This window comes from Numida meleagris, chromosome 4 (assembly GCF_002078875.1).
Source record: "Numida meleagris isolate 19003 breed g44 Domestic line chromosome 4, NumMel1.0, whole genome shotgun sequence".
In the NCBI taxonomy this organism is placed as follows: Eukaryota; Metazoa; Chordata; class Aves; order Galliformes; family Numididae; genus Numida; species Numida meleagris.
Genome location: NC_034412.1, coordinates 6,188,491 through 6,211,062, shown reverse-complemented (window position 1 = coordinate 6,211,062; position 22,572 = coordinate 6,188,491). Strand labels below are relative to the sequence as shown.

General features: G+C 43.9%; 1 protein-coding gene across 6 annotated transcripts in view; it reads left to right on the top strand.

Annotated features, from left to right (window-relative positions):
• TBL1XR1 (transducin beta like 1 X-linked receptor 1) overlaps window positions 1-22,572 on the top strand; it is a 91,945-nt gene that overhangs the window by 15,827 nt on the left and 53,546 nt on the right. For all 6 annotated transcript variants that reach the window (XM_021395582.1, XM_021395579.1, XM_021395583.1 and 3 more), the window contains exon 2: window positions 21,218-21,282. The gene's annotated coding sequence lies outside the window, so the exon portion shown is untranslated. The remainder of the gene's footprint in view (window positions 1-21,217; window positions 21,283-22,572) is intronic.

The window sequence follows — 22,572 nt, the reverse complement described above, 5'->3', positions numbered from 1 at the left end:
GTTTTGACAGCACGGTTGGCTTTGTTCCCAGCCTTTACTGGGAGAAAATCTTGTAATGGTCTGGGTGGCCTGTGGACAGATCTGATAAGAGGCAGTTTCTTTTGTTTCGTGAACAGGTGAGGCTGGAATTGACAGAAATGAGAGTCGACACAGATTTTAAGCAGGGAGAGACGAGGTATCACTGGAGCTAAAAGCTCATGGGAAGAATTGGATTGGCCTTGGGAGTGGCCGTGGTTTGAGAAATTAGTAAAGAAAGACTGTGAAGGTGGATCTTAAGGAGCTACTGCTGGAGGATCTACGAAGTGCTTCACTGTCATTCCAAGCTGTATTTGAGCGTCTTCCGTGTCTTATCACTACACCACAATTGAAGGAAATTACTTTTTCTGCTTTTGGACTGCAGTGAGTATGGATGTTTAATAGCCAGTTTTGGGATTTTTAGTTGAGGGAGGACAGTCCAAGGCCTAACTCACACACAGCACGTGTGGTTTCGGAGTGGGAAGGGAAAGGTGCATTTGCTTGTGATGTGCTCACTTGAGAAGAACGTTTACCAGTTTAATGGAAGATTGTGAAGAACTAGGGAAATACTTGTTTAAGTCAGTTCACCAAATTAGTTTCCAGATGACCCTGCGTAATACAGGTATGCAGGACTTACAGTAGTTTCAGCTAGTTGTAGACTAGTTGATTTTTAAAGAGTGATCTTCCACATCTCAGAGCTAGTTGGTACAACTGGTGCCTGTTTATCAGTCCTAGCCAGTCTGTGAGACACAGTTGTTTTTGTGGTGGTATCTGTGTCTGGAGTATGTTCTGGAGACAGAGCTATGCAGTTTGATATTTTGGAGGCTTTTTAGGTGTCCCCATACTTACTGAGATGGATGAAATGGTCAAATGTTGAGGCAAGAAATGGAACCTCATTAGGGAATAATGTGCTGCATTATTCAATAGCAGCCTCTAACCAATTAAGTAGCAGTATTGATGGTTGCCGTACCACGCTTCAATTTATTTGAAATTAAAACAAGTGTATGTGTTTGTGGGAGAGAATTTCTGGAGCTTTGTGATTGATACATATATTTATCACAGTATATTTTTCATTTGTGCCTAGTTTCAGGCCGAGGCGCATTACACTTGTGGTCCTTCACCAAAGGTGCGGTCAGAGCTGTGCTGTGCTAAGGCACGTTGCTTTTAGTAGCGCTCCCCTAAAAAGGGAGGAACAAGCTGTGTGAAACTCAGTGCAGATCCAGCCTGCAACAAAACCCGTGTTAGCCTGGCTACCTGCCAAGGCACCTGGGGCTCCCCTTCATTGGAGTGTTCTTATATTTTTTATTTCGTTTAGGAAATGCATTTTTCATTGCGCTAGCGAAGGCAGGATCTCAGGAGGCCGTGCTGGTTGGTCGAGGGTTTTTTTTGTGCAAAATTCAGACTGAAATTTCTCAATTGGCAAGAGCAGACAAATTCAATGCTAATTGAGACCATGAAGTGTTGTGTTTATATGGAGGGCACTGAATTGGTTTTACTTGCTTGTAACTTCTGGTTCTGGTCTGTCCTGTGCAGCATTGCGTAGCTCGATGTTAGGCAGGACCTGTTCTTCATCAGTGATGACTTCCTGCAGCGTTTTATGGAGCTCTTTGTTCCTGGAAATGATAAGCTTTGAGTGGCAATAGGAATTTTTGCTATTTTTGTAGTTACTCTGAGTAACAAGTGTAAACAGCTGTGCAGTTTCAGAGAGCGGATACTGAAGAACCCAAAATCGACATGCTACAGTTGAAGCTTTCTGCGGTAACTGCCCCTAATACATGGCCACATGGAAAATCACAGAAAGGTTGGAAGGGTCCTGTGGGTCCATGTGGCTCAAGCAGAGACCCAGAGCAGGTTGGCCAGGACCACGTGCTGGTGGTCACGGACAGCCGTGATCTGCATTCATGTTCATCTTTCTGGTTTTAGTGTGGTGTAAAGACTGGATAAATTGTCCAAACTATCTAAAAACCCGGGCAGAGCTAGGCACAGGCACAAGCTTCTCATTGTGCTGGTGACTGAGATGGCAACGTGCCGTTTGGCTGTCGCATTTCCAGGGAATGGGCAAGAACGTGACGTGACCGAATTGCAGCTTCTGGGAGGAGAGGCAGTGTCTGGTGACACACAGGGTGTGCCACGTCACAGCCACATCCTTTCCGCTGCTTTGTACAAATTTAATTTGGCTACGTAATTTCTTCCCAGCTCCTTGCTTTGTCTTGCGTGGTGGTGTTGTGTTGTTCTACCTTCAGCTGAAGGAGCCCGTAGCTGGGTTCAGCTGGGGTCCTCCGAGTGGGTGCTGGGACGAGCAAACTTCCAAATGTTTTCTGGAAGTGAACTTCTGGCAGGGGCAGATGGTTGAGGTAACTAAAAATGGAAGTTGCTTTGTGCAAATGGTGGACTCTTACAGCTCTGTATGGTTTGCTCTTTGGATTCCCTGATGACAATTTTCGGTCTGTCCTTCAGGCTTGAAAGTGCTGGGTATGTGTTCACTGAATATTCTCCCTCGTAACTACCAAAACGCTTGTTTGCTCGTGCGTGGCTCATGGCAATTTTAGGTATGCCTCTCCAGTGAGGAAACACGTAGTCATTAAACTAGAGGAAACTCGAATGCAGCTTGCTCCAGGCAGCTTATTGCAAGGTTGTTTAATTATTTTTTTGCTTTCCTAACAGCAGAGGAAAGCTAGAGCAGTACAAATTCTTAAGTTCTTTTCCTTGCTGCTATTACTTGTTTCTTTTCCCCTTTTCCCTTTGCTGTATTACGCAATTCTGGGGCTATTAGCTTACCAGACGTACTGCTGTAGCAAAGATGAAAATAGCAACCTGAGTAATACCATATGCCAAGGATGGCACAGACACTTACCTTCCCTGGGTCAGAGTTGGAAGCTTTCACCCTGCAGTTTAGCAAGGGCTAGGTGATGTGCCTGTCCTTGGCACTCTGGTTCTGGAGCAAAGGGCTGGAGGTGGAACCCAGGGGTGCAGGAGCAGCTATGGCCTTGGAAGAGAACAAGAAGGCATCAGGCAGGGTTTGAGGCCTGGGAGAAAAGATGGCTGGAAGGTGTCAAGGCAGTAGATGGAGATGGTAGGGGACGAGTAGCTGGCAGAGTAAAAGCTCCTTTCAAAATGACTGAGACCGTTTGGTTTATGTTAACACGTTTTTCTTCACGGTTGGGAAGGAGTGCAAATAAACTAGGTCACCTCATGCAAGCCTTGTTAAGAGAAACAGGAAAAAATGGCTAAGAGTTGTAGGAGAAACTATGGGCGGCATCAAGGATAAAATTGTATGATTGGGGGTGAGATCTTTTGAAGTGATTATTTTTATTGGATATGCAGCGTTAACTTAGCGAGGCACCATGGATTTTATTTGCCCTGATGCTGTAGTTAATGATTATCTTGTTTCTGTTGGAGAGTGAAAAATAACAGCGATTGACTGTGGCTAGTAGCTTGGAAATATCTGTGGCTCTGTGAGAAGCAGTGAGACATCTCTGCAAAGAACAGAAAAATCTTTAGAGCGGGAGAACCATAAAGCTTCCCAGTGCATCTACTGAAGTTCTTGCAGGTTCACACTGAAGGGAAAGCAAAAACAGTACTAGAGAATCTCTTTTGCTTGTGCCTTCCAATCTGTACCAAAAATGGATTTCCTGACTTAAAAATACAGATTCATTAGGACGTGACTGCTGTGCTGTGGGTATCATGGGGAAGTTGCTCATTTAGCATATTAATGGAGGCATGCATGTTGAACTTTTTCTTCCGCTCCTTTCTGCTGCTTAGAGCAGGAATAGGAATTGGATCACTTGTGTTTTATTTTTTTTCTACTGTTGCAGGATGAGGAATGGGACCAGGAGGTGGGTCGGGCTCTGAGAGCACTGGTATGAGGGCTGCTACTGAGGGGCACAGGAACCAGGGCTGTGGCTTCCCTGCAGGTTTCTGGTTCTTCACAGCTATCACTTCATCCTCAGTAAAGTTCAGCCCTAATTCTTTTCTCATGGCAGGAAGACAAGGTGTGGAGATGAAATAACCATAGTAGCCAAGGAAAGATTTGGCACACATCAGCTTCTGTACTCTCCTTTCCCTTCTGTTGGCATGGGTGATGTGGAACTTCTTTTCCTCGCAGCAGAAGTTTATGGTGTTGGCACATTTCCTCATATGCTTGATGCTGGACTCAGCATTTTATGTCCTTGAGGCAGAGCAGTTCCAGAAGCTCACCCTGCTGAAGGGAAAACAAGCTTGTCTCTTGTGTGTCTTCACTAAGACCTTAGTGAGGCATCCTGCTGAGAGGAAAGCATTGTCATCCCTACAGTCAGAATTGGCAGTGGAAGTTTTGTTCCACAGACTCACGGCCTTCGGTTCGTGGATGGGAGGAACCCAGCAGAGCTGAGCGAGGTGATGGCAGAGGTTTGTAGGATGGTGGGTGTTACGGTGAGGGTAATCAGGAGCTGTTTGTTGTTTCTGCAATGCTAAAGCTGAAGGCATCAAGTGGAACTAGAAGGTGATGTCCAAAATATGGGAAATGTGGTGTATTTTCCTAGAATATTCTTGCAGAGTTCTTTGCCTCAGAATGTGGTAATGCTAAAACGTTTGTGAATTCGAAAAGCCATTATATATATTAATGGAAGAAAAATTCACCTGGAGCTACTGAGCACAGTTTTCATAGTCAACATGGAAAAGGAGACTTTTAGAAAGGGATTTGGAGGAGACTTGTGAATTTGGGAGCACATCTCCTAATGAGCACTGTGTGAGGAAGCGTGCTGATGCTCATTTGAAAATATGTCAAGTACGTTGTTAGCTACTTGGCAGTAGCTGGAGTCAGCTCTTTGGTACCAAGTCAGCAATAAGCAGAGTGCAAGAGCCCTTCTTCCTTATTAAAAGGGAACCTGGTAAGTGTGTTGTTGGAGGGAATGGGAAGTGAATCTGGTGGAGGAATACAAAGAGATGAGGCAAGATGAAAGATAATGATCTTTTCAGAAGGGTCCTGAGCGGATCTGAGTGGGACAAGCTTGCTTTTGTAAGGACCAGCATTAGCTCAGGCAGAAAATGATGAAAGTCTGGGCAAAGGCTTCTCTCACATGGATGGCCATTCTTTAGAAGTGCTGCGCAGAAAGGTCTGCAAAATGTGGATATAACAGAGTTCATCTGAAGTCCATGTAGATATGGAGGGTTGTAGGCCCGGAAAAGTAGTGTGTTTTTAATGAATGATGTAATGATTTGCATCTTGTGTATGTATGTACTTGAGCATACTGAAGATGTGCAATCATAGTCTAAGCGTATGGAAACCATTTCAAATGAGGGTGCCATTGTTGTTTTGTTTTTATTTCCCTCTTGCTTAGCATTTAAGGTATCTCAGGTATTCTCTGAGACTTCAGGAGTGACTGGGCTCACTTTTCTCGATTATTTAAGGAGTGGACGTTCAGATTGCATAGTCTTAGCTAACGAGATTTTTATTGGAGAGCAGCAGAAGTTGAGTGATGGTTGTACGTCAGGTATGGAGGGGACTGCCTGTAAGCCAGTATTCTAAGTACGTGCTTTAATTAATTTAATGATCACTTTAGGTGATCGTTACATAAATAGAGTATGCTGTGATCTGCCAAGTATTGCTCTGGTGCTTGTCATGGGTTCTTTCTCGAAACCTTAATTTTGGATTATTTTTGTTGTTGTTAATAGATTGCTCTACTGTGGGGAGAAATTTTGCACTAAGCAGCTATTTAGCTAAAGGGAAGAGAGGAATTCTGCAGGTATTTCAAAAATCTGGGAGCACTGTAAATACCACTCTGCCAAATTAACCCTGCATTAACCTCGGGTGAAGGTGGTTTAAAACATAACATCATCAAGAGCATTCTGTTTAGCAATGCAAATCTTAAGTTGTATCCATGTAAACATTAGAAGCCTAGTAAAAGCTAAGATTGTGCAGTGTGCTTATATTATGAAAGCTACAGCAAATCTTGGTATATATTTGCAAGATGGGATGTGTTGAAGGCAGGATGCTGTTGAAGTTTGGGCAGAGACTCCTGTTAGTTCTTTTCCTCTCTGCTCCTGCCGGGTGCTCGTGGCTTAACCTCTGCCTTTTTGCAGCTGTTGTTGTCTTCTGGTGGGGAAACACAGCTTTGTGTGCGTCGTGTTGGTGACAGCGTGGTCACACGTGCTTAGCTCTCGTTGCACGAGGGGAAGAGAAGCGGTGTTGTCATGCCCTCAGCATGCTCTCCTTCATGCTTTCAAAATGTGCCCCTATACAAAATATTTGAAAATGTGTGTGCATGCATACACGGATACAATAATGTGTTTATGAACGCATTTCTTGGCTGGATTTACTTTGCCTTGGTTTGGATTAGAAATAGCGTTTCTGTACGCAGAAGCTGCCTGTTGCATATGTACAGTATACAGGTTTTTTTCCCAGTAAATTTGTAACAGTTCATTCCAAGTATGCGTGAGCACGTGCTCTGTCTCCATCACATTCCAGTTGTTAGACACTGAAATAAATCTGGAAAGAAATTCCAGGATTCACTCAGCTTCTGGTGAATGAGCGTAAGCGCTCGCTGCTGTCACCTTCAGCCTTGCTCAAGTTGGGCTAGTGCCCACAACTGTTCCCTTTCTCCTCAAATCCATTTTGTTTGTCAGAGAAGGCCATCAGGCTGCTCCGGGGCGACCTACCCCTTGTCAATCAGGGCTGCGTGTTCCAAACCACGTCTGTGCTGACCTATGTCCTGGTATGTATTAGGCCATCCACAAAGCGTGGGGGTGTCCTAGGTTGCTCCCAGCTCTAATAGCTGCTTCTGGAGGTTTGGTTCTTCTTGTCATCAGTCTGGTGTGGTTTTTAAGAAGTTTTCCTACAGAGATGACAGTAACTCTCATTTGATTTGTCTTTTTATGGTAGTTTAATTTGTTTAAACACAAACTAGTTTTAGAAATAACACCATTAGAGATAAATATTATTTTTAATTTTTAAATTTTAAAGGGAGTATGTGATCATCTTAGTGTATGGATATGTGTGCTTGGGCACCACCCAGCATCCGTGTGTGCTTCGTTTGTGCTGCTGTCAGGAGAAACTCTCGTGCCTGCTCAGAGCAGAGCTGTGCCATAAGCTCAGTGCGGCGTGTTCATTTGTATGGGCTGCTGCCATTGGAATTTCTCAAATATATAATGTGGTGGCCATGATAATGTGTTTACAGAGTGTAAAATTTCAGCTTGAGTTATGATTGCAAAAATAATTGATCATCAGCATTTGTGCTTTGCGTAAGAAGAAGAGTTGAAGAAAGCTGAATATTAAATAAACCGTGCTGGATGAGCAGCGTTTTTCTTTCCTCACAACTCATCAATGAAACAAAAACTAAGAGCAGAGCGTGTAGTCCTATTGCCAATTACTGTCCAAGGAGGATAATGATGCCATCTTAATAACCTGCTAGAACTGTATGGTTAAAATAAATTTCCCATTACGTTCCTCTCAGTGTTCAAGCTCGGTCTTTGTACCTACGGAGATGCCGTGCTAAAAATAAAGCTGGAAAGGTCTCTCATATGTAGTTTCTGGTTATTAAATAACGTGCTCGTTCTCCATCTGTACCCAGTGGGCTCCTCTGCATTTTCTAAAGGCTTTGGGAATTGCTTTATGAAGCCAAGGAGTCAGTGGATGCAGAGAATGAATGAACAAAATTCAAGTCCCCTTCTTGGGACCTCTTACTGGTTTTGGTATCTTACTAACAAGTAGAAATCGAAGGGATTTTTGTTAAATTTTAAAATATTGCTTACAGTGTATCTCAGATACCCACAGTGTAGGAGTTTGACGTAAAGCAGGATCCTCCTTCTAGGACGATGTTAAGTTCTGCAAATGAATTACTGTGCAAGCTCCCAGATATGAAGGTCAGAGGAGGCTTCTCAGAAGTTGATAGTGCATCGCTGAGTACGTTTCAACATGCTCACACACATGGGCTGGTTAAAGGTGACCGAAGTGCTCTGCAGCACATGAAGGTGTGGGGAACGAGTTGTTTTCGTAGCTTTCCCACATGGTGTCCCAGCCGTGGAAGCAGCCCGGGAAGTGGACTTGTGGTGTGGATGCACTTCGGAGGTTGGCGGATTCATTCTGCCTTGTTTGGAAATTTCTCAGGCTCTGAACTGAAGAAAAGTGAATCTGACAGCAAGTTGATGGAGCCAGAGTGGCAATTAGATGCCAGTCCCGTCTTGCTGGATCCTTTTATGCACTTTGTGCTTAGGGACTCCAGCATCTGAGCTTCATTACTTCCCAGGAGGAATGACTTGGCAGAACGCTAATCCTGAATATCTCCAGACCAGGAGTAATCTGAAATGAGACATTGGTGCAACGATCCAAGGATTTTAAAGTTACTATATGTAAAATCCTTCCAGAACCAACAGAGGGCTTGTGTCTGCTGCTCAAAGAGTGCTGCTGGGTTGCTTTGGCTTCCCCAGCCAGATACCTAACGAAAAATGACTTTTCACATAGTTCTTTAAAAATAGGGGAAAAAACAACAGGTAAATCCTTAGAGATCGCATTCAATTAATGGAAGTTTTCACTTGAAGTGAGGAAAGCCTGACTGCCCTCCAGAAAACCATTTCTCAGATATGTGTTCTTTTTACAGCACGCACTGTTTGGAGATGCAGGCAGGAGGTGCACAAGTGCTTGATAGACAACATTTTGCTTCTTACGTGAAGGTCTGTTTGGTTTTCTCAGTTTTTACTACCATACAGTTTACTGCTTAAAAAAAAAAATTTACAGAATTTCTACATGTCAGGGTCTTATGGGCTGTAGGGATGTTTCAGGGTTCGACGTGTTTTTGAAGTCTCTAAGGTAGAATTCAAAAGGGAATTCTGAGATTTTATGGTATCCAGAGTGAATTATTGGGGAAAACTGGCTTACAGAAGCAACAGCGGATGGGGCAGTGCTGCATTATGGAATTATGGAAGTGACTTGGAGAAAGATGAGTTTTGAATGTGTACAGCAAACAAAAACTCCTGCAGGTTCAGCTAAGATAGGCAGCCTTACGTGCGACTGCCCTTTAATTCTCTCCCTCCTCCTCAGTGTGATTATCGAAGTTTTCCCAAGGCCTGGATGCAATTTTGTTTTATTTCAGTATTGAGCGTTTGCTGGATTAGGAGTAAGTGATAAAGCTAAACTCAAAACAACAAAATGAAAAAAATTCCCCGAAGAAGATGAGACTTGTTCTTTTGTTGGTAATGCCGAAGTATTGACCTCCATTTCTAATTTCTGGATCAGTGATGTGTTCATACAAATCGCTGGGAACGAGGCTGCAAATTTGACTCTTGCATAATAAATTGAACCTGTAAATTGTAGAAACGTGACAATCTGATGTATATTAAGTTCTTTTAGAAAGCTCTATTTCGTCAGGATGGAAAGAGCAGTACCACCACCTGAAAATTTCCGGATGCAATTTGTAGGTACTTAAGTACCTACAAATTTTGTAAAAAATTTGTTCAGTAAATCACACTTCTGTTCAGCAGGGCAGAATTTACGGTATTGTCAGAATACCACCACCTGAGAGCTCCCATTCCTGTTGGTAGAGTGCTGGAGCTGCCTTACTCGCCTGTGTTCCACGCGTGCGGCGTTACCTGCGAAGGAGCAAACCTCGGGACGTGGCCGTGTCCTTTGAAATCAGTTCCCACTGACCTGCAGCCAGAAACAGAGAAGTACCCGGGTTGGCTGCTGCGTGCCTTTCCTAGCTGCTTCGAATCTTGACCTTTTGAAAGCACTGGGCTGCTCTCTGAATCCTGAGGCTTATCATTGCTGTTGCACCGAGTATGTCTTTCAAGCCTTCATTTACACCCTTCAGTGCTTAAGAGCAGAAGGAATTTCTGCTCCGCCCGGGGTGGATCAAAGTGAAAACAATTCACATCAACCTGCCCTTGTTTCAGAGAATTGATTGTAATTTTGTTTTGGATTTAATTTAGAAGGAGCTTTTTTTTCAAGAGGATAACTGTGCTGGAATCTATTTAAACATTTATCTACAGCTAGTGCTGAGTTTTTTTGTAGTACAACTGGTGGGTTTTTTCTTTCTTTTCTTTCTTTTTCTTTTTGGCTAACTGGGCAGATTTATTGGTGTGCTGTGCTTTTCTTAAAGCACATAACTACATAACTGAACCTTTGCTTATACCAATTCTTCAAGTTTTTGTGACTTCTTAGGAACTTGCAAATGGATGAGAAGCGCGTTTCTTATTTGCCGTGTCAAGCTGCAGTTCGATAAATGTGGTTATCGGATGCACCAGATCTTTGGTTGAGTTGTTGCAACGGGCAGGATAAGTTCACCAAGACTTTAGCATTCAAAGCTAGGAAAAAGTGCTGTTTCCTAAGGAGCGGAATGAATTGATGCTGTTCTTCAGAATTGGTGAGGTTTGGTTTTCAGAACTGGCAGGTCAAAGGCTGAACAGTACTGCGTGTGGAATGCCACTGGTTGGGGTAGAAGTACTCTCTGTGCTTCTGTAAAAGCTCACTGCCTGCTCAAGGCTTCTAACAAATGCTCCTGGTAAATGCTGCGTCACTTGCTTCCAACTGAATACACATCTCAATATTTTATCTGTTTGAGATTATTGTAGTGGCTTCAATCAGATTTTGGCATAGCTTGCCAAGACTTGAAGTTCGGTTCAATTGAATTGAAGTTAAACTGAGAGCGTTGGCCTTATGTGCATGGCTCTGGGTCGTGTGAAATAACCCTCTGAACTTCTGCAGCCGTGAGTAAACTGGGAATGCATTGTGCTTTGGCCACCACTGTTGTTTACCAGAGAAACAAGAGAGGGCCTTCAGTTATTTTCACCTGTTTGTCTCCAGCAATCTGTAAATTACTCTATGGGAAGTGGAGATGGCAACGAGTGGTTCCTGCAGATCAGTGCTGGGCTCCTGTGCTGGGACGTGCTCCCAACCAGGCTTGGGGAGGATCTGCAGGCTGTGCCCAGGGGCACTCAGAGAAGGCTCAGCATCTGTCCTGGAGCTCAGCTGCTGTTGTAGGGCATTGGAGCGATTTCTGTCTTGTAGATCTGGTTGGCATCAGCCAATGTCTTTAATTGCAAGCTTAGAATCCTTTAAAGTACGGCAAACTGTGTCATTGGGACGCTGTGTCCTTAAGAGACAAGGAGCGTGCACGCATACCAAAGCTGCTGCAAAGATGAAAAATACTTCTGATCAGAGGTACTGTGCACCCAGCCCTGGTGTGCACAGGCTGATGTGGTCAAGTGAGGCTTCTGAGAGAAGGTGCAGAAGCAGTCCAGTGGCAGTTCTGCAAGGATATGGCAAATGGCTTTATTTCTGGATAAAGTTAGCCTAAAAATAATTGTAATGTGTTTAATGGGATGGAAGTGCTAGTGTTTGAGATGGCTTTTTAGTGTGAGGTTTTGCTTGTTCCTTAGGCAGTGAAAAGAACAAGACAAAAAAAGCCAACTCCAAACCTCTGACAAATGATGGCAGCTATACAGCTTCATGCAACTAAATATATAGATACTGGACTGTGCTTTATCTCACTTGGTGAATGGCCTCTCTTGTAGTGCAGCAGAATGCAAACCTGGATTGTTACTACTCCTGAGCCGGTGGAAGATGCATCATTATTATGCCGTCAAGTTTTGTGCATTTATTACATAGCAACATAAGTTCTGTGTGTCTGTTAGTGCTAAATACCTCATACTGTTCTACTGTAGAAAAGAAGGAAAAAAAGAAACACCCTTGACTAGGTGTGACTACAATAATATCTGCAGCGTGCTCTGCTGGGAGATGAACCAGAGCCCAGTATTTGACATGTCTGACGCTGAGTGGAAATACTTGTGTGAGGTGGAGTATTTTGACAAATGTGTTGATTTGATATTCCTGGCTCAAGAATTTCTCATTTGCTTCCTTGGTTAATGAGCCTGTTTTAGCATGATAACAAAAGAAAGCAGCGAAATGCACAGCTCTCCATTATGGCCTATCAATAACAAAAGAACTAAAAGTGTGTATATCGAAACTGAAGATGAAAGTGTAGATCTTTAAAAATTTTAAGTATATTTAAACTTGTAGACATTCACTGCATTTTTATTTTTAAAAAGAATATTTGAAAGCTGACCCTTGTGGGCAAGTCTATGGATGCCTTTGTAAATCAGTATCAGCAGCCAAAAGCATGCAAGGAGCAAGTAATTTCAGTGATGGTAGCCATCCAGCATATCCTAAAAATAAAGTTTGGAGAAGCTTTCTATCTTTCACGTGTTGGAAGATTAAGTAGATAAATCTATTTTAATTGAGAGTAAAGGGTTGACGTTGTTCTTTTTTTTTCTCCAAGACCAGTCCTGGAGGACGTCCAGTCTTTGCTGCTTGCTTTGATCAGTCTAGCAGATCATGTTGATAATTGCGAGTTGACTTGAAGAAGGAGAAAGCCAGGAAGACAGGACCTTTTTCACGAAGACCAGGCAGCAGTTGGAGAGGAATTCTGCAGGCAATCGCAGAGGCAGAATTCTGTAAATGAAAATCCCAAATGGTGAAATCCTATCTTCAGCCTCATCTGGTCTGAACAGCAGGATTTGCCGGATGTGCAGCTCAGCCAGCTTCAAATTCCTGGTGTGAAACAATCGAGATAAGAATCAAAAAGTAAAGAAAGGGAAAAGGCTTAGATCAAACACTGTGTGCTAGATGTGTCCTGAGGCAGAATTACTCCTTTCCCAGTCTTTCCTACTCGTTCTTAAAATAACAGAAGTCCCATAGCATAGGCTATTTCCTATAGCTATTTTCCAGTTGCATAATTTTATTTTGGGGAAGTTTTTCCTGATTATTTAACATGTGTTTCCAGTTACAGTGTCTTCAGTAGATTGATCTAAAACCTGGATCTCCTTTCCCTTGACTTTTGCTCCTATTGCATGACCACGTCTGTTCTCCTGGTCGGGGAAGTTAGGTTACTTCCCTGAGCCCAGATCCATTAACGGCTTCCCGAGTTACCAGCCAGGCTTTCACCGAGCTTAAAAATCTGCTCAATGTACAGAGTAGGAAACAGTCCCATTTTTGTTCTGATTCTGAAAATGATAAATAACATAGTTGACAACTTTTTTTTTTTTTCTGGAATGCTTTTGAAAGCAGTGTCAGTTCTTCAGAAATCTTAAAGCTTAAATTCAAGTTGTTCCCAGTGGTGTTGACGCATCCTTTACCATTAGGACAGGCATTAGGGAGGAAACAAGATGCTATTAACCCTGTGTGCGGGGAGCTCTACTGAAGAGCAGAAGAGAAAATAAGAGTGGAAAGGTGAGACACTGAGAAGAGTATTAGTCAGATTACGGTGGAGATAAGATTTAGAAGTTGATATCTTCCTGAATAAAACCTGGCATGCAAGAAACAGAATTCCTGTAGGTGTGAGCTCACGATGGGCGCGTGTTGACTGATACTCTTTCAAGAATAGTCTTGAAATGTACTAGTGTTCTTTTAAATTTAAATAACATGTTAGATGCTCCATTCCCCATTTCAAATTCCTGGACCAACACTTTTCTAGATGAGTTTGTGCTGAGGGCTCTGCTTCTTGGTGATGTGTGAGTGGGAGTTCCCCAGAACGGAATCTGTCTTCCTCCTTGCTGCCCTGTCAAAAAGGTAACACTGGAAGGAAGGGAAGTGAAGGAGAGTTGGAAATGCAGTGGGAGACTTCAGTTAATGCCCTGCCAAATGTATAGTTGTATCAAAATGTACCACAGCGGCAAGGTGTTCCTTTCATGCAGCTCCTGGGTAAGGAAGAGTTGCAGCATGGGACTACAGCTCTAGTTCAGCCTGCAAAGCCTTGAAAACCATGGAGGGGATGAATAGGGATCCGAGGTTCTTGTTCTCTTGCAGTGATGTCAGATTTCTGTGGCAAGAGGCAGACGTGTAAATGAGCAAAGGAAGGGCCTGTGTCTTTCATTGCACAGCAGGGAGCAGACCTGTAAAACTGCTTACCAGGAAAGGCAGTGCTCAGTGTTTGTGGGAATGAACAAGTTAATGGAAGGTAATTCTGTTGACATTACTGAATACTAAATTACAAAAACTAAGCAAATTGTGCTCAGAGAATTCTGTGCTGAAAGTAGCTGGAGGCTAGGAGATAATTTAGGGGACTAGATCATATGCTGGTGCTGTTTTGACTCTTCCTTTAGGCATGTGCCTTTTTGTCCCTTCTGGAGGCAGATGAAGGCTGGGATCCCTGCTGTGGCCGTCCTGAAGTTTTCACTTGGGTCCCTTGGAATTTCTGCTGGATGAAATCTTTTCTTGTGTGCAAAGGAAGATACAAGGTGTCGGGGAGCTCACTTTGGCAATCTCTTTCTCTTTTTTAACTGTTTGCAAAGCAGCACAATAGGTTTCTGATCGTGCTTCCATCTGCTTACAGGATGAGCGACTGCTGTGTGTGGTTCTGCACAGGCAGTACATAGTTCAGAAGGGCTATAGATTGAGGCATACGTCTGCAGTTACGGAAGGACATTCAACAAGAAAATATTTTCAGTGAAACAAAAATACCAACTGCAGTCATTTTGGCAACAAGTGAACTTTGCTTGGGTTTTTTTTGTTGTTGTTGTTGGTTTTATTTTTTTTGCACTCATTTGCAATAAGAAAAGCTATTTCCGTACAGTAGGAAAAAACCCAACACAGCTGAAATGCTAATTACTGTAATTAACAGCGTTTTTAGGAAAAGCTCTTTTTAGAACTGGACCACGTCGGGTGAGAGGTGCACAGTATCACCCTAACAGCATAACTGTGTGTGTAGGTAACCCTATAGTACTGTTACTTCTGGCATACTGGCTGAGGCACTGTTCTGTTGTTCCCAATTAATCGTGGCCTCGATCTGGGACCTCTGCTGCAGCCCTGTGTCCCTGTGCTTGTCAGATCCTTGCAGCGTCACTGATTCAAATTCACTTGTTTTCCTTGATTGTGCTTAGATCCCGTTGTTCAAAAAGCTAGGTGAAGCAGCGGCGTGATTAGATTAGTTTAATGCTGCTGCTGATTAATGGCTTCAATCCTTTTATTTAATAAACGCTGTTCTTTTTGACCATACGGCTAATGTAAATATTTGTTCTGTTTTTCTGTAGGCTGCTTATTCTTTAGAACAAGTTCCAGTGTCCTTTACTGCATATATAATAAGTATAACATCAATGCAAATATTCCCATGTTCCATTGGTGGACGCACGCAGGTTCTCAGCTCTGGTGTCTAAAGAAGACAATGTATTTTTAATACCATTTTTTGTTTCTGCTGTGATCCTTGTTACCTAGTGCATGGTTCTGTTCTGCTGTGAGCTTTTATGCTGGGATTCCCAGGGCCATCCAAGGCACCAGGCAGCCCCTGGAAACAGAGGTGTGTTTCGATGCTGTAGCTGCAGCTCTGCTCCCAAGCTTCTTCCTTGCAGGGCTGCATCCCACCTGTCCCCTGTGACCCCACAGTGTGGTGGCTTAGGGAGCTGGGAGGGGAATGCAGAATTTCTGGGGATTTGCACAAAATATTAACAGTAATTGTAGGAAGGATGTGGAAAGCATGATAGGCACCTTTTTTGGGGGGGAGCTGCACCCCAAGAATAGCTGGAGGATGGGATCCCAGGCTCCACCACAAACTGTGCTTCTGAACTCTGCTAAGACTTCAACTTTTCAGAAAAATCTGTGGACTTTATTTATATTAAAAATAAGTCTTAACTCAGCTTTTCCAAAGAATTACTGGATCCTTGTACTTCAGACCATGATAGCACTTTCAGATTCCCATTAAGAGAAATAAGGTGGATGTTAGAACACTTTGATGTCTGTTTTTAACCGTGGAACTATGCTCTGAGGGCAGGTATTCTGGAAGGTGCTCCTGCAGAAGGCAGGCAGAGAGCCACCAATATCCTCGTGTCCCTGGCAGCGAGGGGCATGACGTGGGCACAATATCAGCACGACATGGAGCTCTTGGCTGCCGAGTGGGGCAAGTGGCCACGGTGGCATTTCTGGTTCCCATTGGCATCGAGCTGTCTACAAACACTGTGTGCTGCAGCAGAAACCATATTGTGCTGCACTGCTTGAACATTCTCTGTAGCTCTTTAGCTTGGCTGGACGCAGTGCAGATTGAGCTTTTGCTTGGAATTGGTACCATGTTGGACTTTGGGTTGTCCGAAAGGTGGAAGAGTAGTGGTGCTGATACGGAGAGAAGCACAGCTGCAGCCCAAATGGTGGTTAGCATCTGTAGGATTGGAACCACTGCAACGTTATGTCCTCTTGTTACTTTCAGGGAATTCCTTATTTGAACAGTTCAGCAGCACTTCCAAATGTGATATCTACTCGTGACACGCATCCCACCTCCCAAAGCGTGGCACACTTGACACAGAATTCTAATGAATTGAGTAAATGAGATCCTTTTAGAAGAAATGAGTCTAAGAAGCATGTGGAGTTGTACCCTTGCTCTGCTGTGACAGTTTCTGGTGCTTTCCACAGTTGACTGTTTCATCTGCAGCCCCACCATTAGTCCCAGAGCAGAGGAACATCTCGTCCTCCACATCTAAAAGCAGGCAGGGCAGGCACCAGGAGCAGAAATCTCAGTGAGAAAGGTCTTTTACCCGAGGCTGCAGTTCAAGCTTTGTTCCGTACCAAGGTTACAGGCCTGTTTAGGAGCCCCAGTAACCTTGTAGCTATCAGTTCATAGGAACAGGTTCCCGTGCTGGCAAAGGAAGGGATCTCTGCCATCCAGCTGGGAAGCTGTGCTGGAAGGCGCTGGGGGTTGTTGCTGCTGAGGCTGTTTGGGAAGCTGGAGCAGGCTCCCTGTCACAGGGAAGAGGCTCTTCCTACCTTCGGGGGAGGGAATTAAACAGAATTTGGACTTAGGTATTTTTTTCTTCATTATTTTCCCCAGGGTGAATTTAAATTTTATAACTCAGTTCTAGAATAAAAATTCAAAAAATTTGTCAGTGAATCAACATCCGCTGTTTTCAGATGAGAACAAACAAGCAGCGCAAATTAAATGTACCTGGGGTTTACGTAGATGGGTGATGGCAGTGTAAAGGTGAGATCTATGGCACACCACGCTCAGCACTTGGAGCAAGAGCTTTTAGAGCAAAAACCGTTCATGCTCTTCCCAGCCTCGGCTGCGTTATACTTCGTTCTCTAGGATTTTTAACTTCCAATTTGTGAATTGGGTTACTTAGTAATGAATTTCATTTAAATGACTTGCAAGTGAAATTGTGCTGCAACAGGGCTCTTCCCCCGCCTTCCCTGATGGTACAAACTAATTGGTATTGACAAGATTACTCTGGTGCTTTATGTGTTTTTAATGGGGCAGGCCAGTACGGTTTCCTCTTCAGCAATTGAGCTTCCCTTCCTTTCACTAAGTTATAAGCTGGCTTCTGTGATTACCTCAGTTTTGGGCATTTAAAGAAATTTGTGTTAAACTTGGAGGTAGCTGCTACCATGCTATGATATTCTCTTGCTTTAGTCTTGCTTTTCTTAGCTTATCATAGCACAGTGAGTGCTGCATTGTGCACTTTGAAGGGTGTTTGTGCATTCAGATTCTTTTTTCCCTGGAGCACTGCTGTCTGCTGTAGCCATTCCTCTGTCCCCTCGGATATCCTGCTTTGTTTTAATCATTGGCTCACACGCTTGTATATACATGGAGGAGTTTGGTATATGAAAGAGAATTTCTGGTGTGTGGAAAGTTGTGCAACTTTTATGTGTGATGTGAGTGTGTGTGTGTATATATATAGTATTCTTTTAAAAGCTCAGCAAGCTGGCTTGCATCCGTGTTTTCCAGTTTTCTTACGTAATAAAGACCTAAAAACAGATCCAAGGTTAGGAAGTGGAGATTTCTCAGTTAATGGGCAGAGGAAAGCTGCTTCAGATGGCAGCACCAACCCAGTTGCAGTCAGCCAACTGCAGGTGATGACCATTTTTAATGCTGTCTTGTGTGTGCTCCTTACTTATTTTTTACTGTTTTCCCTCACTCATCTGCATTTGTTTCTCTTCTTGAGTTGGTCTTCTTCACTCAAGTTGGCTGAGTCTTTGTGAATCGCGATAAATCTCAATTCAGCTTCTCTATTAGATCCAGAAATAGATGTTATTGCAGAAGTACTGAACCGTTTTTTTGAAAAAATCCCATAGATTGCAGTGAAAGTGTGATTACAAGAAGTAACTTCTGATTTTCTCTGTTCATGTTCCAAGCGTGGCAGTGGCAGAATCACCACTGGTTTTGTATATGCCTATTAACCAAATGAAAGCAAGGATTCAATGGAGTGATTAGTTTTCAATTTAGGCTTTTAAAGCTATTGTCTGATGCTTTTTGCAGCCTAGTTACTGAGGGGAGCATGCGGGATTTAGTTATTTTTAATTCTGTTTTGATTGGGACACTCTCTGCCGATACCGAAGCCAGATGAAGGTGGGTCACTCGAGGAGAATTGAGGAGAAAAGATCTGTGTCCTTGGAAGGCCTTTGCAATTCACAGAACGCAGCGTTTAATGAGCAAATTTGTTATTAAAGCTCAAATAGCACAAAAGTCTGAGAAAGCAGTATAATAAACACTGCTATCCTAAGAGGATTAGAAGAAAAATCCGAGCACACAAGTGGAAACGAGGAGTGGGAGCCGCTCAGCTCATGCAGAAGATGCGAGTCCTTCCAGCCCCAGTGCTGCTGCTGCTCTGTGTGGATGGAGGAAACAGCAAAAAGTTTTTGCGAGGAGCTTTTAGAGAACTCTTTGCTTTGAGTTCATTGTGCTCGGTTCCAGGCAAGGAAGAATGTTAGGGTGCAAGTTGGTCGCTGCGGTGGCAGGGTTGTTGTTACCTGTGGTTTGTCGTCGCACCACACCGTTCTGACTTGGCGATGACAGCAGGCCTAGATGCAGATAGCACGAGTTGCCATTTTGGTTTTGTTTTTAGGGCTAGCAGGTGTGAGGTGAGCGCTGGCCTTACTGGTGGGATTATCTGTGTGGTGCGGGCAGAGCTGGCTGCAGTGTGCTGCCAACCCCGGGGCCTGGCAGGATGCACTTCTTCCTCGAGTGTTCTGAGCTGCCCGAGTTTTATTTCTTCTTAGGCTGAGAGGAATAGTCAGTCAAAACTGAATGTGTTTGGTTTAAAAAAAAAAAAACAAAAACAAGCAAAAAAACCCTGCTCTCTCGGAGAGGAAGGATCTAAATGCAGCAGCTGATACTCTCTGCCCAGGTGTGTCTTATCAGCTTCAAGGGCATTTGGTGGGTTATTTTTAAGTGTAGGGTAGCGTGGCTGTTACTACACCTGGTCACCTGGTTAAATCACTGTAACAGGTCAGCCTATAAAGAGAGCGAGTCTCAAATCAATACATTACAGCTGTCACCTGCTTTATTTCAAGGTACATGCCAAATAACAAACTCCAATAGGATAAATTGGGGAGGAAAAATCTGCTGACAAGGCATCAGCGCTGGGCTGTGAAGAAGGACGTCCCAGTGTTTTCTAAAATTCTGTATCATTTCAAGTGCTCTTAAAACCAGAGCCACAACAGACACGAGGGCGAATGAAGCAGAATTGGTGAGCTCTTTCTGTTCTTGCTCCTCTGCTTCCAGCTTCTTCCCATGTCCTTGCTCAGTTCAGGTGTAAGGCACAGGTGAGGAGGCCATGAGGCGTGTGGGCAGTGGGCACTGAAGAAGGCCTTTCTTCACTGAAAGTGTTTGTGCAGTTGCCGTTTGATTTATGTTTGCCACGTTCCTTTGCAAGTGAAACAACCCAAAGGAAATGCTGCGTGGAGCTCTCCTCCACTGTGCCTGGGACGCAGAGCTGACACTAATTCAAGCTGCTCTCAGATGAGGAGGGCAGATATGGTTACTTCTTCTTGTTTTTAAGGAAAACCCCAGCTGTAGGCAAATACCATTTTTTTTATGGGTTTTGCTGAGCGAGTCCCTGAAGCTTTTTCCTCTGTGCTGCCCCACAGCCCTTGCTGCAGGGAAGAACAAACTTTGTGACCAGCCCCACATGGGACAGCGTGCCCTTTGGCAAGGGCAGCTCTCCCTGCTCCATGTGCAGAGCTTCTGCCCTGCCAGCACAGCCAAGCAAAGGAAAATGAGCATGTGTGCAAATTCTTTCAATTCCCAGCGTACTCACATTCTTCAGCATCCTCTGCAGCAGCTCCTTGTGCTGTTCAGTTCTGCCTGCCCTGGCAGTGGGTTCCTACATGGGTTTGTAATCAGCCATTTCCTACTGCCTGAGTTTGGGAATGGCACTCCAGAGCTGTGCTAGTCACGAGCCCTGAAGGTTCTTTACTTGCTGTAAAGGATTTTGAACAGCTTAGAGATGTTTTGTTTAATCTAAAAGCAGACGGACAGGGCTTTATTAGTCACCCATGTCCTCCTGCCCCTCTTTCTGCTCTTTAAGTGGGCGATGAAATTATTTAATAACAAGAAAGGTAGTGTGCGAGTCCTTGCATGGCGAGCAACCACACACAAAAAGAGTTGACTGGTGCTGCATGGAAATGGTTACAGCTGTGCATGGAGTCCACGCACACTTGGATGTGGAAGAGTGTTTGCGTGTGCTTACCTATTTCATTGTAGGACGCATGAAATAATTACCAGGGATATTTTAAAGAAAAGTGCTAAAACATTATGACAGCATGGAATGTTTTAGGTTATATTCTTCTGTTTTGGAAGATGGGAAAGATTTCTTGGAAGATTTCTGTCCATGTTCATGTTGCCAGCTTTGGGCAGCCACCAGTGCGCGCTGCTGGCTGAAGCACTGAGCTCACCTGTGGCCATAAATCTGGTTACGCAGTGCAGGATGTGGTAGGAAAACAGATTGGTTTTATTTATTTATTTGTTTTAATTACTGCTTTTCAGTGGATGTAAGCATCTTGGAAAAGAGGTCCTTTGTCAAACCACTGGCGTGTTAATTTTTGTTGGGGGCTTTCAGGGTGTTTAACATCAGTAGCTCAGGTTGACTTCCAGAAGAGATTTAGTGTGGGCAAACGGTCTTGGGAGCTGCCTGCTCTGCCTGGTTAGTGTCCTGCAGTCTTTTCTGGAAAGTTAAGGCAAATCCATCAGGGTTTGGGTACGGGTGGTGGTTTGTTTACCAGTGCTCCTGAGTGGGTGCAGCACCCTCGAGGTCTGATGGTGGTGGTTGCTCATTGACCAGGCAGTGCGCAGAGGTGGGTGCTCCAGGCTCCCTGCAGGCGCTGTGTGATGGGGCTGTGCTTGCTGCAGGCACAGGCAGCGTACGAGTTCAGTGCTAGGAACAGTGGGGTAGGCTGCACTGATGATGTATTGCGTTAACACAGCTGTTTTCAGAGTAATAAATACTAATTTTTCCTATTCTCTCTCATTTCTTTCAGCATCACCCGTCTGTGGCAAGAGACACCTGAAAGGAAAACTTCTGCATATCAATGCACTGCCAATGGTAAGTACCTTTTTAACTGGTGTTAGTTTAGTGGTATGGTTTCTTCCTGCAAGTACACTGTAGGCCCACTTCTGCTGCAGGCAGTATTTTTAGAGTGATGATGGTGGTGCTTTTTTTTTTTTCAGTACACAAGTTGATATTTTTTTTTTCCTAAGAAACATCTAGAGCATTATTCTGTTTGACAGAATATTGAAGTTGTTTCTCCTTTACCCTGTGGAAAGTAGGGCAGCGTGTTAGTCTTGAAGCAAGGAGTGTGACTTGACAATGACATAGCTTATCCTGCTGGTAGCTAGTTTTGCTTCCTCTTTTGGCCAAAAGCCTGTTCTGGGCAAGTTGTAGGTGAGCCGAGTGCTCTGCTGCCCCCTCCTTGGGGGCTCTCTGTGTCTTATTTCAGTGCTAACAGCTTCTCCTATTACGGATGTACACAGTGCCAGGTGTCTTTTGCTTCAATGCATTTAACAGAGGAAGACCAGTCAAGTTCAAGTCCCCTCTAGAAATAGGCTTGGTTGGTGCGATCTTCTTACTCCCGTCTCTGGAATATTGCTGAATGTTTTGGATGACTGGAGGGTGATATTTGCAAACTATCTCGATGGTGTATTTCTGCTTTCTAACAGTTGTGCAGGTAGAAGGCAGAGGTGAACTCTGAAGAAGACTGGAACTTAATGCCGTGGCTTTGATTAGATTGAAAGTCTCCTTTCAACAGTTCTGTGTCTTACGTTAGCACACTGAGCTGTATTATGGAAACGTCAAATGCAGCACTGGACTTAAGAACTAAATGCAGGAAGTGTCAGCCTGCATTTCAGGCATCTCTAGATCATTACTCTCAGTGCAGAAGCTAAAGGGACCGTGTTTCTAATCACGAGCTGTGAAACTCAATTTAGGATCTGAGAGCTGAGTTGATTTGTGTGGGGGCGTGGGTCTAAGGAATATGTAAATCAGCTGTGGTCTCACACCTTTACAACTCTGCTTTGTCTTGTGAAAAACAGTGATGCTTTGAGAGAGTTTGTCTGGGGGTAACTGATTCCTGGGAAATGCAGTGTCGACTCCAGGACATCACAGGGCGAAGTGTAATGCAACGTGTTTGGCACAAAGCGAAGACAGCTCAGAAATCAGATGATCTACACAAGTCTTTATGCCATTTAAAATAACCTGATGTTTAAGCTCAAAATGAAGTTGGTATGTGCAAAGTTGATCTCTGCTCGGGATGAATTTAAGTTGTAGGGAGCAGAGCTGTGGAGTGAGAATGTGCCCGTTGTACCTGGTCGCATAGCCTGGCATTTTAATTTGCTG